The sequence below is a fragment of the Vanacampus margaritifer genome, chromosome 4, assembly GCF_051991255.1.
Source record: "Vanacampus margaritifer isolate UIUO_Vmar chromosome 4, RoL_Vmar_1.0, whole genome shotgun sequence".
In the NCBI taxonomy this organism is placed as follows: Eukaryota; Metazoa; Chordata; class Actinopteri; order Syngnathiformes; family Syngnathidae; genus Vanacampus; species Vanacampus margaritifer.
Window position 1 is genome coordinate 15,820,123 of NC_135435.1, and position 18,114 is coordinate 15,838,236.

Here is an 18,114-nt window from a genome sequence, read left to right on the forward strand (position 1 = left end):
AATTCAGTCCTAGTTAAAAACGTCAAAACTCGACTCCGCCATGATAACGTGCTTTTTTATGTATTTTTTTGTTTTGTTTTTTAATAGTGTGCTTCTTCATGGGAGGGATGCATGACTCAAAGAAAGAAAGAAGCGCTACTTATTTTGCTTTGACTCCAAATTTGACAGTGGCAATAAAGTCAAAAGTTGCTCTCTCAACACAGTCAAATCTATCAAAAAACGAACAATTAACACTTGTCAACTTTGAATAAATGTTTATTAATATGGTGTATGAATCACAACATGGTGTTGGGTGCTAGTGTGTGTGTGTGTGTGTGTGTGAGCGTGTGTGTGTGAGACAGTGAATGTGAGGAAGTGAGTGAGTTAGCGAGCAAGTCCAAATGGATTTCAGGCCGGGAATAAATCACTGTCGCCACAGAAACCGGCCGACACTTGTGATGGATGGCTGAAATTTTTGTGTTGATGTCTTTAGTATTGCTGACAATTTGGTCATAGCGGCTTTTTTCACTTTTGCGCCACGCATTTAAATGCCGCCACGTATAGCGAAAGCGTGTTCCTCCCACCCGTGAGCAAAAATCTGCCATTAAGCCTTTTTTTCCCTTCTTTACAGCACAAAATAAAAAGTGAATAAAATGAAGTGATTTGTGTCATGGATATTTGTGGTTCATAGTGCAGCCACTTGGAATAAAAACTAAAAACTCACTTGGACACCATCTTGTGTGTGTATGTGTGTGTCAGTGTGTCACGTGGACCCACTGACCCTTCTCATTGGACAACGTCACCGCGTGACACACTGACAGGTTGTTGTGTTTGCCGATTGCACACTCTGTGGAGGGTGGCCTCTTTCTATGAGGAAATAGATTATATTATATACTGTTTATTTTTTAATCCGATATGACCCAATTTGTAACACTTTGATGTCATGTAAACTTATTTTCATCATGTTCACAATGTCAACAAATCAAATACAGTTAATTTATTAGGGATGTTCGATACCACTTTTTTGCAGACTAATACCAGTACAGGTATACTCAACTCTTGAGTAGTCACCAATACCGATACCAAGTACCAATACCACTAGTACTTTTGTTACCTAAAATATCTATTAAAAAACGACAGAGAATAAAAAAAAGACCTGCGTAGCACATTTTCTTCAGATTGCAAGAAATTAATGGCAATATTCTTTTTTTTCAATTTCTTATTTATCACCCTCCTAAAATAATTACCAAAGTCATTTTTTTGCAAAAAAAATATTTTTGGGCCTAAATCATCTCCTCATGATGCAAATGTTTACATTTTTTTGTGTTTTCTGACAAATCTGAAAACATGACTATTGTAAACATGATTATTTTAAGAAGGCATCGAACTTCTAGTTCCTGATTGCAGGAGGGCCGATACCGGTATCGCCCACTGTCATGAGTACCGATACATTTAAATAAGGCCCGATACCTGGTATCGGTGCTTACCCATCCCTACTGTTTTTAACATAACCCCACACAGACATCGTACTTTTGCATCAAGTTAGTCAAATACAAAACAACACTCAACTTCACTGTATAAGTTCCAATCATTAAACCCATCCATTTTGCAGCTTTAAAACCATGGCAACATCACCTTTACTGTTCATGATCCGAAAAAGTGTCATTTTTGACTAACTGTTACAATATCAATCAAATATCAAATCAAAAATAATTTGCTTACAAAAAAAAGATTCTCAATCCTCTAGGTTGGATTAAAAAAAAAAGAAAAAGACGCAGGCTGTTAAAACAATGTCCGCACACACAAAGTGTACATTCTTACACACACACACACACACACACAAAACTTCAGAGTTGGGCCACTCCAAGTTAACCCCCCCTACCCACCAACACACACACACACACACACGCCCCCCACCCCTCCCTGAGAGCACCTAGGTCCAGTGTTCCCATGTGCCCCCAGCTGTCAACCTCAAATCAGACCATGCTTGCCACAAACTTCAACAACCACTACTTGCAAACGCTCGCCAGCTCCCAAGTAGACTTGACTCCGGCACGGCACACATGACAAAAGCTTTTTACTGACCTTACTGTCTTTTTCCCCCTCTATGTGGTTACAGTCCCCTCTCTGCCGGTCCTCTACACCTCTAGCTTCAGTAAGTCATGCAGGAGCCGCCTCATGCTCCTGCTCAAGCCCCACGCATCTGTATGAGTCTGATTTCACAGTCCGGAAGGGTGGCGGTGGTGGTGGAGTGGTGGTGGTGGTGGTGGTGGTGGTGGGCTGGGACCATAAACGTGCTGCTTATTTAGAAGCCGGCGCGCAATACCTGGGCTTGTAGGCAGCTGTTTAAAGCACGAGGCAACATCCAGGGTGCATAATACCCCTTCTTCCTTACACTCGCACACACACATACAGTCTCTCTCTCTCTCTTCCTCTCGCTCCAACACATGTGCACACAGTCACTAGCCGGCCGCCTGCCTGGCTGGCTCACAACACCGCACACACACACACACACACACACACAGAAAGTGAAATAGACAGAGGCAAGCAGCAGTGTGTCAGGTCTCTCTACCTGAGCCGGGACAGCGAGAAAGGCTGGCCGCTCCATCCCGTCTCCTTGCCTTTCTCCAAAGTGTTTAGAAGACAATTTCAACAAGGGATTGCTCCCAATCTTGCAGGGTGATCCACATGGATGACTTATAATATGCTTGCCACTCTCTCACTCTCCATCTTCTTCCACTCACTCCCTCGCTCTTCTCCTCTTTTCTCACTCTTTGCCGCTCGAGCCTATCGTCAAGCAGTCGCCGGACTCCCCCTGTCCCCGATTCAATATTTGGAGCAAGCGATGGGGGCCAAAGACTGCCTCCACCTGAATGTGTATTAGTCAAATGCATTATTTAGTACAAAAGCTACATTCATTTTTTATTTTTTTATTTTTTTATGCAGGTGGACATTATATGGGGTTGGGGGGATAGCAGTGGCTGCATCAGCAGTGCAGGGGTGTATAAGTGATATGTCAAGCTGTGGGGGGGCTTTATTTGCCAGTCTGAGGGGAGGTGGGGGAAAAAACACATGGACTACGATTTTAATTTATTTATTTATGCAGTGACTGGGATTGCCTTATCATCCCGGGTGATACTTGAGGGCATCGTTCTCCAAGCCATTTTCAATGCCACTTTTTTTTTTCATCAAAACGACTTCAATTTATTACACTTTGTGTGCGTGTGTGTGCGTGCGTGCATGTGTGTGTGTGTGTGTGTGTGTGTGTGTGTGTGTGTGTGTGTGTGTGTACGTGGCTGAAAGGACAGAGACAAGAAAGAAAAAGGAAAAAAGAAATATAGGAAGATGGATCTAGAGAAAGCAATTCAAAGACATAAAGAGACAGATGGAATAAGAAAGAAGGAAAGAAAGAAAAAGACACAAAAAAGACACAAAGAAAGAAAGAAAGAACCAAAAGAATGAAAGACACAAAGAAAGAAAGAAAACTGTAGTGTCAAAGACATAAAAAAAGTGTAATATCCTCACACATAAAAGCTAGCGGGCCAAAATGACATTTTCCAAATAAGGCATTAAATTAGATATTGTACAAAACATTATTGCATCCAAATTTAGGTAACTAATTACAAAAAAAGTCATCTTGAAAATAAACTCCCAATTTTCATTATTTCCTAGAAGTTAATTTGCCCTTCTTCTCCATTTTAATAATTGCCATCACATGTGATTCATTATCAGCACATGTTAATAACGTTACCTGCTTAAATCAAAAAGTTGCACTCGGGACTATTAGTAGGCTATCATTCAATCAGGTTAATTTGCATCCCAAAATCATCTTGAGTTTAATTAAACAGCTAGTTTTGTATAATGCTGCATATGAGACTAAAGAAACATGTACAGGTTGAACATCAGGGTTCAAACTAACCTACAAGCCACTCCCTCAACTATGTGAAGGTGCACCAAGTGCCCTTTTGTGTGGAGACGTCGACGCCAGCCATCCAGCGTGCGATGTGGCCCAAGGCCCAGCCGGCCTCGTCGATCACCACCATTAGCCCAACTGGAAATGACTCCACTGGCATTAACAGTCCATCGCCATCATTTTAATACTAGCATAATGATGTGGACTTATAATATTATTTTTTGAATAGCCTTTGTGAGTTAAAAACAATGAGCTTTCGTTTCCTTTACTGAACTAACTTCAAATGAGAAAAGCATGAATAGAGAGATGATACACACATACACAAAGGGACAACCTAATGCTGTCTGCTCTACCTGTATGCTAACAAGGCACTACTAAAAAACAAAAAAAAACAACAACACATTGTTAGACCCACTAAAACACTATACAATGATAAGTGTCAGTTTCACAACTGACTCAACAGAGCCCCCACTGGCGGTGTGAAATGAAACATCCAGCATGTCCACCACTCCTGCCAGGTCTCGTCCACGACATTCCCGACACACTCCAATGTCATGAAACATAACAGCAGAAACAATCCTCCTTTTCTTTCTTCATTTTTTTTTTTTTTTTTTTTTGGGCGGCGACTTGAGATGTTCCTGAACGGCATTATTATGTTTTATTAATATCTCTGAATTATTACTCATTTCCCTCTTGGAATTGAGTGCTTTAATCCACATCTGAAGTACTCATCAAGGCTGTTGAGGGAAATCAGTGTGGAAGGATACATTATATTTGCAAAAATGCAAAGGATGAATTAAAAATAAATGGCGAGAATGAAATATTAACTTTTAATTTTAAAAAGATAATTTACCCAGAAGATTAGATTTTTTAAAATATTTTTGGGGTGTGGAAAAATATGATTATATTATAGTGATTGCTATATTTCCACTATGCAAGTTTTTAAAAACATGGTTCTAGCAGATGAAGGTTTACATTTGACATTGGTAGGAAAAAAATGCAAAATCTAAATGCTTCCAAGCATGGTAGTTTCAACTATGCTGCCTTCATGTTCACTCTTCATGTTTTTTTTTTCACCCCACAATAGTGAACTGTAATTCCAATGATCACCCTTGAAAGCATGACCTTGTGCTGTGTGACGGCGAGATAGCTGCAGCATGAAGACAGGACGCCACTTATCATCAAGGGATGAGGTGGCTGTTTAATTTCACACCACCAGTGGCTAAAACCCCTGTTAGTGTTGAGCATCACAATGGCGGCTACGCTGGGGGAGCAGATGTCCCGGCGAGGGGGCGCAAAGAGGAGGAGGGAGGACAGGCGGTGGTGGTAGTGAGGGAGGGGGGGCATGAAAAAAGTGTGCGGTAGAGTGCTTGCGCTGTCACCGTGTATTGTACTCAGAACAGGCCGACCCCTGTGGGCACGGGCCAGAAAAAACAGCACCTCTCTCTTTATGATGCACAATAAACACACAAATAGCCATCCGGGTGTAGTGGCTTATAACTAAAAGTAGTGGGATGCACCCACGGGGGACATGAACCGGATCGGGAGGAGCCAAAGGTGGCGGGAATGCGTTTTAACCGTAGCACAACGGCGCAGAGACCCACATTAGCGAGTGGCCGATTGCTTTGTGACGAGCTTCTCATTGTCTGCAGTGATGAACTTGAGCTCTGGCCTCGTGCCCCCGGCTCGCCTTTTGCTGCCCCTCCCTCACGCATCACGCACACACGTCCGCGGTCAGACGTAACACACGCCGCTTCACGTGACGCCCGCGGGGCTGAACGGTGACCAGCACCCCGCCGCGCAGCCCAATATCAAATACAGTCATGAGCCGGCCCAAAAAAAATGGCGGGCCTCGCAAATATGGCGCCTCGCTGGTGGTCGCATGCGAACCAGGGAAGAAGAAGGTCATTTCTTTCATCTTTTAATACCCCACCCCCCATGTAGCATACTATTCTTTTCTCCCAAACGTCTTATTTTCGGCTTTTTTTTTGTGCCACCTAAATCACTATGCAGATGTTAAGTCTTATTATTTAAGAGACAAATGATGGGGAAGATGAGAAGAGACATGCGGCTGCATCTGAGTGATGAGAAAATTAGGAGAGTGAAAGGCGGCTCCCCGAGAACGCCCCCACCCCTCTTTTTTTTTCATGGAAGGTAATAAAAATATAAAAATAGGAAAATACAAATAACGGTGACCCTGCCCTGTATTGAGCAACTCAGCAAGAAAAAAACGGTGATTCTTCCACTGAGTGCTCCAACCCAGTCTTACATATTCACCCCGCCAACACACAAACAGTACACTCCCTCCACGGTTATCATTTTTCTACATTTTCCTTATTAGTGGGTGATGTGCACAACATTCCAAATTCATTCAGACTGCTTGATTTCTATGTTTGTAATATCAGAACATCAAGTTAAAGAAAATAAATGTTTATTCAGCAGAGTTGGGAGCGCTGGTCCAATGTGGGGTGGGGGCTCATGCGAAATCAGTAAATCACTCCATCTGGAAGATGAACGGCATGTTTTGGCGTTCATTGCCTTTCGTCTCGGTCGAGTGGCCAGTGTTGCGGATGCGGTAGCTGGCCCAGCAAGCTGGAGTGGGAAGGTGGTGGTGGTGGTGGTGGGGGGGGGGGGGGGGGGGGTGACACGGAGTGTTCCGGGATGGAAATAATGAAACGAGGGACCGGCCATATTTGGCTCACGTCACATTCACCATGTTGCAAAACCTGCAGTGTAGCATGTTTTGACGCCTTCTCTATGACCAATGACCAGTGTAATCAGCTACTTTACAGATTACTTGATTTTAAAAGTAACTAAGTCCGATGACAAGCTAACGTTAGGAGACAATCACACAACATGAGACTTAAGAAAGTAAATCATACGCTAAGCTAACATAGCGCCTGACTTAGCATAGCATGCTAACTTAGCACATAACAGATCAATACAACACACATACAAAATGGGAGTTTGGACTTTTCATAGACACACACTCCTAAAGAAAATAAGTATCTTTGGTACGGTGTGAAATACTGCTAGCGCAGTAATTTAAATAACTGCTTCACTCAAAATATTTTAACTTGTGGTTTTCCCACCGCTCACTCTCTTTTTCCCTCATGATCTACATTTGACGTCATTCAAGCAACAGAGGACCCAGGAAAAGAGTACCCGCAAAAATTGGTGGCCGTGGCTCAGGGGTGTAGAGACGGTCGTTCAGTAACCAGAAGGTCGGTTGTTCGAACCCCAGGGCAGCTGTGGCTACTTAAGTAGCTTACTTCCGCCACAGTGTGAATGGGTGAGCGCACGAATAATGCAACCACTGTGAAGTGTCTTTGAGTGTCCAAAAAAGCGCTATTTAAATCTAATGCATTATCATTATTAAAATTTGCCTGCCAGAAAAAAAAACATGAACAAGTCTATTGTACCCAATAAATTACAGAATATTTATTAGTTACCATGTTGACCCATTGTATTACGCATGGATATATCCGAAAATGTGGTGCTTCAATAATTACTGAAATAAGAGTTGGATCATGTTAAATCAGGCACAGTTACCAAATCAAGATGTGAATGTGATCCAAGTAAAACCACGACCGGTGTTCAACATACAAGGTCGGAGGATTCCAATGCACCCCGCCCCCAGTGGGATACAATTATTCCATAGCATGTAGCTCTGTCCATAACAATTGGCCCTGGGAACTTCTCTTGCAGACTGGAGGCTCACAGATCTGATACCAACACTTAAGGAGCAGAAATATGATCAACGGGACATTTTACTGCAGAAAAGCCGGTACAAATCTGAAGCTTTACTCAAGGGCACAACAGTATTCACCCCCGAACTCCTCACCCTATCACTACCTTGATGTTTGTCAAATTTGATTACGAAAAGAAAGACTAGACAATACTAAAAAAAAAAAACTTTCCCCAAAAAAATAAATAAAATACTGTATATGAGAGAACCATAATCTTTCCTAACAGTGATGACATTTCCAGATGATGCTACTGTCTAATGTCCATCAAAATACCAGAACAAACACAATTTGTAGGATCACCCATCGAGGATTTCTTCTTGCCGAAAAAAAGAAGAAGAATCGTTTCTAATTTAAATAAATTGATCAAAATGATTGACTATGGCTTTACATGCTAAATGAGAGCCATTTGAATGGTGTACAGGCGAGCCACATATTAGTAAGGAGAATGTTCTGTACTTGCTGGTGGACAGCCCTAAATTAAATATCCTCCGAATCCATTAGGCTACACAGCCTGCGGAAAGAATTTGTCTCAACAAGGAAAAATGACAGTAAACGCAGGCAATCATGAGTCAATCAATTATGCATGAATTATATTTTTCTGCGTAAAATGTCTTCTGTTAATTCCCCTTTGTATACAACGTCCATTACGTTAGAGCGATGCGGCCGTGTGATCTAAATGAGCGTTGGCCCGACAATTCATCAGGTTTGTGCTGCCAGCAGGAATAAAAACACTGGACAGTCAAACAGACTGCAGGGGCTACAAGTAAAGCTAACAGATTCTCAGTACTGATAGGGCAGTAATTCTCTCAAAGAAAATGTTCTTGAAAGTAAGTCTTAAGTATGTGCTAAAGAGAAAAAAGTCATTTAAAACTTGAGCTTCAAAATATGGCTTGTTTAAAGCTAAAGAAGATCAGTGGCCAGTGGTAGTGTAGTGATACACATAACTGGCTTTCATGCAGCAGACGGAATCTTTGTGCTCGATGCTTTGTGCTGTAATTGGCAGGAAAACAGTCCACTCATATATAATACTAAAATACTATACATAATACACACACTCCAATGCAACAACTCAATAAAAATTTGTCTTTTGAATTAATTAATTATTATTAATAATTAAAAAAAAGATTTGTCATTGTGATTGCAATTCGTAGTCATGAAGAATGGCACAATTTGAGACTCAAGTGTTTTTGTTTGTTTGTTTCTTTCTTTTGTTTTTTTTAAGGCCGCCATGCTATTCAGAGCACCTCTCAGTATTTTCTGGTATGATTCCTCTCAACATTGAACAACAATATTAAAAACTGTTAATTTAAAAAAAAAGTGAGCTTTATCTGTGTGGATTTTCATTTGTATAGTCAGTTCTTTGTGTGTGGGCGTATCCTCAGTTGTGACAAATGAGTATTAAATTCAAAAGTGTGATTTTTAATGTATGCAAAGATATGTGCTTACACACAATTAAATCTAATCGTGCATATTTCACTCGTCCTCACTGCTTTCTAGCGTCCTTGACTCACTGAAGCCCCACCCGACATGAAATGCAACACAATCCACCCTTACGCACTAATTTGTTTTCTTTGCTTCATTTTCTTTACTCAGTGTAACTGACACTCGGATATACGAATGTAATAGAACTAATTGAATCATTATCAAATTCAGATCAATATAAATTTGGCCCTGGTAGAAACAGAAGGCAGCAATATTGAAATACAACACGAGCTGACGTTGCTTCACTCTTTAGTCTACAAGTGGCGCTTTGCTGCCATCAGACACGAGTTACCAGACAGGCACATTACAGCTAATAAGACGCAGGCAAAACAGCCTTTGTTAATGCATGAGGCCATGTTGGGCCTAGAGAAAATCATCAGTGTACTTGAGAAGACACAACTGGATGATTACCAATTCAAATAGTTACTGTTGTATATCAGAACAATGAAGCAGATGCAAGTATGATGCAGTTCTGGCAGTGAATACAAATCAGAACTGCACAAATGACCAATACAGTTCTGATTGACACTGTTAGAGGTATATTATTACTGTGACTGTACATTACAGTGGTGTAGAATTGCACTGCACCGTGGTGACTTTCTTTCATTTTGGGGATCAATTTATTTAATTCTAATTTTATTGTATGCAAGCAATGTAGTGACCGGCGTTTGTGAAAAGATTACTCCTCATGGGGTTGCAGCGAGCTAGAGTCATTCATATACACTTTATATATATATATATATATATATATATATATATATATATTTTTTTTTTTTTTTTCTGGAGAGCTCAGTATTGGTCATTCGGTAATTTTACCAATTTGACATGTCATCATCATTGCTCTCTCTTTTTTTTCTCTTTTTTTATATATATATATTTTTTTTAATTAATTTTTATTTTGTATGTGCATGTGCGTGTGCATGTGCGTGTGTGCGTGCGTGTGAGTGTGTATTCATTAGTTCACCTAAAACCTATTAAAAAATCCCATACCGTTCACCTCAACCGAACACTTCAGAACCCAGCCAGAGCCGTGAGACCGTCAGGAGACCCGAGGAAGGACTAAAGAAAAGAAAGGAAAGTGAAATCCTGCACCGACCAGACACCACCCACCACCCACCGGGCCACCAAGCAGAGTCCTTCACCAACCCCAGAAACATCCAAATTCCAACAAATCAGGGAGACCTCAAGAGACCAAAGGAGAGATTGAGGAAAGGAAGGAAGGACAGACAAAGCAGAGTGAGCTCCACAGACACCAGCCTCCACTTTATATATTATTTACTTGGATAATGTCAAGAAATGTTTCCTCATCTGCTAGGAATCAATATTCTAGAAGTCTTACAGCACACAAATGATCCAAGGGAGACATTTTCAGTTTCACTGCTATCTCAATATTTGTGATTTTGACAGAACCTGTCATACTATGACATGTGAACATAAATCGGGAATGATACACGTGACTGAGCTTTTACCGAAGTGGCCAGACAGAGTAGTGGTAGTATTAGTTCCCCACAGAAAGCCCGCAGGTGGACAGCGGGGAAGAGCTTTGCTGAGTCTCACTTGATAGCAAGGAGGGACTGTGGAGGTGCAGACCCCTGCGAGAGTGATGGAGGGGCCACTACAAATTCATGAGCTATTTAAGGTCAGTGTGATATATTCCCTGCATTTAGTCTGGATCTGGGATCCAATGGCGATTGCTCCATTCTCATAATAAAGTTCATTCTTGTAAACTTTATCTGGACTTGTGTACCTCATTAAATGTGTATAAACATGTTGTCGTGAACATAAAACCATGTCAAGAAAATTACATTTCTAATACACTTCACATCCTAAATAAAATAAATAAATAAATTAAGATAAATGAGATTTAATTGGAAAACATAAGATTATTAAATTGCCCGCAAAGCTGCTCTGAGCACGCGAGATTTGCATTTGACCTCGGCTACGAGAGCATGCAAATCAACCTCTAGGGTCAAAGTTCACGTGTGGACAGAGACGGCATCCCAAACTGGCCTCAGCAAATGCAGAGGAACATCTGCTCTGTGTGCGTCACACAAAGCTGTCCCCTCGGAGACCCTGGCAGCCCCCAAGAGCCTGGGAACGGCTGAAAGTCAAGGGCGGCCTCCACGCTGATTGAGTGGACACAGCAACATGCTGTCAGGCAGCAAGTTCAAAATGTAATCTCAAGTCATATTATCACAAAAAAAATTACTATTTAAGGGAATTGAATCTGGCCATGTGTGCTTGGGAGATTTTGTTATTTTTGTATGTTTGGTGCAAACACTTTCTGGCATCAAGTAAATAGTTCAAGGGAGAATATGCAATCCTCTGCTCGTTACTGTTCATATTGTGAGCTTTAATGATAAAAGGACCGGGTGAGAGGCTTTTCCCAGAACTTTTCAATTGGTGTTGTGACCCGGATACAAAAGAACACCAAACCAGAACCTGGCATTTAATTGAGTTTTGATATCCACTTTAGATAGCCAGAAGAGTTAGATCTCCTGATTAAATTAAAAGATAGTGTAACCAGGGCTAGAAACACTTTTTGCCTCGATAGTGTTTTTTCCAACACTCCTGCCAGTACCTGAACACACCATGACTCACAGCACCTGCTTTCAATCAACTAATCACCAGTCAGACACAATATAAGCTACCTTGGCTTTACTCTCTTCAGTTAGGTGGGATGTCCGCCAGGATCAAACATTTGGATCTTGTCTTTAGTTACTGCCTCTGCCCTCTAGTAGCCAAATTGAGTCATGTGATATAGCCCAGTTAAGTTACAACGCACACACTGCATTAACCTGACGTTGCTCAAACACTTGTTACACTAGGCCAGAACTTTCTCAATGTGTTATTAATTCCCCTCTCAAAAATTTTTTTTTTTTTTAGAATATTGGGAGTTGGACAGGGAATAGGCCACATTAATGAAGAAAACACTTCTGAAATAGTCTCATTTCTTTGTATGACAAAAACCTAACATTTGAGCTGGTGTGTGTAGACTTTTTATATCCAGTGGATGTGTTTTTATTGAGAGAAACAACACATATTAAGAATATAAAACAGAAGCTTAATCACAGTCACTACTAGGGGAAGTCAACCATGAACAGTTCTTGACAATAATATGTTATATGTAACCTCACCAGTCCAAACATAATATTCTGATTAATATTACATTTGTGAAATACGAGTTATGCAGCAAAATCCAGCCATTTTTACCCATCTCAGGCCATTTTGCCACTTGGTGTCGACTGAAGATGACATCATAGTTGCTCAGGGCTCAGGCAACGACCAATCACAGCTCACCTGTTTTATGAAGCTGAGCTGTGATTGCTGGATGAATGAACACATTATTAACCAGAATGCCATATTTAGAACTTCATAGGCTTCATAGAACATTTTATTGTCAAAAAAAAAGGAATAGGGTTGACTTCCTCTTTAAAAGATATAAATAGCAAAAACTAAAAATGACAACATTGTTTTTGTTTTGTTTTTTTCACTTGATTGACAAACATTAATAGGTGAGATTCAAAGGCCAGATGCAACGTATCATGCCATATTTAATTTGATTATAAACAGTTGTTTTTGCAAAGAAATTGAATTTGGTTTGTTACAAAATTAGCCGTACGCTTAATGAGAAGGGATTTATGATTTTCTTTCAACCATTTTCTATGTGTTTTGAAATCCCAAACAATCTGAGGTGAATATCTCAGAGGTTGTGTGTTCCATTTAACAAAAAGGGACTAGGTAGGCTTTCATAATCATTTTCATAAAAACATCTATCAAATTCAAATCAACAATCTCAACTAAACGCAAAGCGGCTCCAATAGTAAGCCTGGTGGAGCTGCCTTGACTCAAGCAATGCTTAAATAGAGGTTGTGGTCGATCTCTTAACACAAGACTAATCACGTCGCACATTAAACATGACCACCCCTAAATACTTTCGCTTGGCAGCCTGACACTACGCTTGAACGGCAACATCAAATGAAGTCAATAGCTGGATCAATAGCCATGGATGTGTGAGCTTGCCCTGCAGCCAAAAAGCACCATTGTACAGATCCTCCCGGCCTTCGCTCTAGTCCTCATTGTGTAGTGCCACCGCCGAGGGACGGGACGGTTGATGTACGTCTTCTTCCGCCAGACATCACCCCTTAAATGCCGCAGTTGCTCTGTCTTTCTAATGTGTAGCTGATGTGCACCTGCTGGGACCCGGGTTGCATGGGTGCACTCTCCCCAATGACGCCATCAATCACGCAGTAGGACTTTTTATGGCCGTTTAAACATGCATTTCAACGCTGTTACTCTTCCGCATAGCAAGTACGCAATGATAGTGACTGCAGACAGATTCTCTCACTTTGTCTTCTGTCAGAAATAAGAGGCATGATTTGATTTTCCAGAGTTAATGCAAAGAATGTTCACAGAGCTCGTTCTTAAAATAACATATTTGGATTTTATACAAAAACAGAATCAGTCATCAGTACAAAATGTGGCATATTTTTAGTTAGTTGGAAAACTTTTTTTACTGTATGTACTGGCTCATGAAGATAACCTGCTTTCAATGGAGGCAAAATATAGCATTGCGCAACAAAATGCTATAATCCTCTGTAATGATTTTAGCATGACGTGTTTGGGAGGTTGTTGTGACAGGACACGGTCTGGTTTTGTACTCCTATTTAGGTATTAATGTCCAACTTTATTTGTAATTTTCCAGCCTCTTTCTTTTCACTATTTTGTATTTGTTTTGTATATTGTGGTTAACGGGCTCACTGGTTAGCACGTCTGCCTCCCAGTACAGAGGATGTGAGTTCGAGTCCGGGCTTCGGCATTCCTGGGGGGAGTTTGCATGTTCTCCCCGTGCTTGCGTGGGTTTTCTCCCTTTCGGGTACTTCGGTTTCCTCCCACATTCCAAAGGCATGCATGGCAGGTTGATTGAACACTACAAAATGGCCATAGGTGAGATTGTGAGTGTGGATGGTTGTTCGTCTCTCTGTGCCCTGCGATTGGCTAGCAATCAGTTTAGGGTGTACCCCGCCTACTGCCCGAAGTCATCTGGGATAGGCTCCAGCTCTCCCCGCGACCCTTGTGAGAACAAGTGATTAAGAAAATGGATGGATGGATGGATGGATATTGTGCTAAACCATTTACAGCTGTTTTAGTTGTGACATTTTTTTGGGGTGGAAATGCAGGTGCTTGTTGCGTGCCTGTGCGTCAGCAGCCCATCACAAAGAGCTCCACTAACTTTCTCCTTTATTTCTACTTCCACCCTTTATTCTTTTTGCGTAAAACGTTTTCACTATAACATTTCTCTTACCGGTGATATTTTTTTTGTGTGGAAAATATTGCCGCTCTTTTTCCAGCATTTGTTAATGCTGCTACAACCACCACGAGGAGCTGGCCGGCATCCCTTAAGCGAGGAATGCAGCCAGGAGGAGATAAGAAGAGAGAGAGGGGGGGGGGGGGGCAGACGTTACTAAAGTGTAGTCAAGTAGAAGGATGACAAAATAAAGAGTTCAAATACAAAAACATACATTTCCATTTATCATGTAAAATTTGTTTTGGATTTCTGGTTTTCAGGTTAAAGCTAATAATTTTATATATAAATTGAGCAAGTAAGAGGCTAATATGGGTGGGAATCGTCATATATTAGCTTGAAATGGGCCTATTTCTTGCTTTGCCTTTTATTTTTGCAATCTTACCTTGACAAAAAAAATAGTGTGTCATCTAGTGGCCAACAGTGAAATTACACCCAAGATAAACAAGCGGAACAAAATTGAGTTATAAACTGTGCTGCAAAACCGGAACCCGCGTTGGAGGGTGGATTTATTGTATTTCAATTAAAAAGGAAATTCATTTTATTTATATTTCAGGTTCACTCTTAAGCACAGCACTTTGTTACAGCTGTCAATGTTTTTTTAAGTGCTCTATGTATATAATTGAGTTGATTACCTTCATGTGGCTGACATCTACTAAATTCCTGTGATTGCGAGTGTACACCTTCTCTAAGAAAGAGTTGCATAAGCATATTGCAGATGAAAGGTTTGGGTGGTGAAAGCACCATGAACCCGGGCCACTGCTTCCTCTGATATAAATGTAGTTCAACGTGACTGCAAATGTGCTGTTTTCTTGGCACGCCACTTAATGTTCAAGCACCTTGTTAGCATGTGTAGAGAAAAAAACAAACTGGAGCCCAGCCATGTAGCCCACATGCGTGGCTATTTGGAATCGTGGTAAAAATGTTACAACACAGTAGTGCAACCTGGATCCACAGTACATTCCTGATGCACTAATTTGATTATGTCAAAGTATTAACAACATGTCGCAATCGGCCAGCCTTGTGAGGCCCATTTTAGAGAGAGCGTAACTCTGTGAGCTCTCGGGTGAGTTCAGTAACAGACAGAGCTTCTTCTCCAATTCCCCTTCCATTCTCACCTAAAATTGAAAGCTGACAAATGTGGCCTTAATTACATTCTTCCCAATCACAGCTTAAATGTAACCTTGTGACTCCCGCTCGCCTTCACTGACAGAGCGAAGTGCAGTGCACCCTCCCCGGGTCCATATTTCACCAGAGGCAGTAAATGCATCGAAAGGACACGAGATGGATACATTATGTATATAGGACACACAAGTATGCGATTTAAGAAGCAGGATGCTGTGTCAGCACGTAAAATGCAAGCAGATCAAAGAACAAACAGGGCAGCGCAGCCCGGCATGGTCTATTGACCCAAATGTAATTATTTTACACACTCGCTGTCCTCCTCCAATCCATTCTTTGTTTCAAGATGTCAGACTTAGCATACATTCATATTTTAGGTGTGCAGTTAAGCCCAAAATGATTCATTAGCTGGCCCCAAAAAAAATACTTTCAAATCACTGTAAAGTAGGGTTATTCTTGTTTTTATTTTTGTTTTGAGTTTTGTTTTTTAAATTGAATTAGTTTTGATTAGTTTTAGTTATTTAAAAACAAAAAAGCTTCATTTTAGTTTAGTTTACTGTAGTTAGTTTCAGTATAATTATTATTATTTTTTAAACATATATTACTTGTGCGCAATATTTAAAAAACACTATGGCAAAAAAATTATTTTTTTTTAAAGTAACGCATTTCTTCTTCTAGCGTTGCATTTCAGCTGAGTTAAATGAAAAAGCAGGCGAGCTGAGCTATTGGAGCCAAAAGTCAAGCACGCAAAATTGTCGACTAGGAATGACAACATCTGAAGGTGCTTTTCTATTGTGTGACACACTTTCAAACGTACTTATTCCGGTTAATATTAAAATAAATACACTTAAACTCTCATTTAAAATCATCCCGAAAGGCTCATGTATTAATTAATTACCAAAGACTAAAATGAAAGACATTTTTGCTACAATTATAGTTGTTATGTTTATATGTTTTAAAAAGCATTTTCATTTTTATTTTATTTCGTTTAAAGAAATTGGTTTTGGAATTTTAGTTAACTAAAATAATCTTGCTGTAAAGTGAATTCCGAGATTTGTTTCGGAATACATTTTACATAGTTTGAAGATAATTGTTGGAAACGTGCAATAATTGAGAACTATCTTTACTGAATTGAGGAGATACTGTATGCTTCAAAACTATTTTTCACCATTTCATTTTCTGTAGTTTTGTTTTTTTGTTTGTTTTTTTGGGGAGGGGGGGCTAATTCCAACCAGTGAAGTATGCTAGCAGATATCGATTGAATAAATAAACATTCACTTAAACTCAGAGAATGAATATTTGTGGTCTTAACTGTACATTACAATTAAACATGAACTGACATAAAACCTGCAATATCGAATTCTATTGTGTAATGTTAATAGGTTGTTTTTTTTATTTTTCAACAAGAGGGAGAAAATATACAAAATACATTAAAATGTGCATTTTTTAATACAGTATATCTTCTGAATATTAGACTGTGCAGGTGTATTTACTGTTGTCGCCTCTTAGTGCATGTGGCTTATACTGTGTTCAAATAACTACTAATAATATTAAAATTCAATCCATCAATTTTCCTTATCCTAATGATCTAATATCTATTTATTAATCACTGCTTTTCTAAAAGGGGATTTTAAATGTAGTTTGTGAATCAAATATGTCACATAAAAGTGTGTTAACAAGCACCCAAGAAAAATATATGTATAAATGTTCAATATGTTGCTGTGTTTGTCCTTCTTCGTGACACTGGCGCCGTCTTGACAGGCCCCTCCTCTTGGCGGGGAAACAAACAAGGGGGTAGTACCATCCACACACAGCTATTTTCCATCCTCTCTAATCACATGATCAGGGTGACAGCGTCATGTCCTCGCAGCAGAGGGAGGGGCTAAAAACTGTGTGCAGCTCTCCGCCATTTTATGTTGGCTACCTAGCTCATTTGTTTACCTCCATAGTCGCGTGCATTCTAGACGTTGTGGCGTCATGTTTACACCCAGAGATGCTAAAAGAAGCACAAACGGGCGGTGCAGAGCCCGCTTTGGATTTCATGTCATGCGTTTCCCTCTGTGGGCTGTCCTGCTGACGAAGCCCGTCTCCTCCCCGCCGTCGGCCATGTGAGAGCCGCATATGGTGCAGTCAAATTGCTGTCTGCCGGATCATGCTTTTGAATGTCCAGACTTCATCAGGAGGATTAAAGAATGGGATCGTGGGGCGATAGGCGGATAGTTGCAAGCCCTTGTCGTGCACCACACGTTTCAAAATGAGCAATGACAGTGATGCAATAGAGAGCTGCAGTGACTGGTTGGCACTTTACAAAGAAAAACGAAATTACACTGTCTTCCGAGTGTAGTTGAATGTATAGAAATCAATTTACTTCAAGATTTTCATATTATATTAATATATGTTTGTCCTGCATTTCATTCAAAATCCCCAAATTAATAGGCGAGCTCACCTGTTTGAACAGTGCAGTCAGTCCCCTCGCGGGCGTGCCAATTAGGACACCAAAAATGTTTGGTAAGATTAGTAAGATTTGAATATTCCCATGTTGTTGGAGGACACAAACTGAGCTA

At 40.5% G+C, this 18,114-nt stretch overlaps 1 protein-coding gene across 3 annotated transcripts in view; it reads right to left on the bottom strand.

The window, feature by feature from the left end:
- The window catches only part of zfhx3b (zinc finger homeobox 3b), a 346,429-nt gene that overhangs the window by 253,213 nt on the left and 75,102 nt on the right, over positions 1 to 18,114 (bottom strand). For 2 of the 3 annotated variants that reach the window (XM_077562961.1, XM_077562959.1), the window contains exon 1: positions 2,065 to 2,272. The exons of the other annotated variant lie outside the window; for it this stretch is intronic. The gene's annotated coding sequence lies outside the window, so the exon portion shown is untranslated. Of the gene's footprint in view, positions 1 to 2,064; positions 2,273 to 18,114 lie in introns of those variants that run through there. 3 annotated transcript variants of the gene reach the window in all.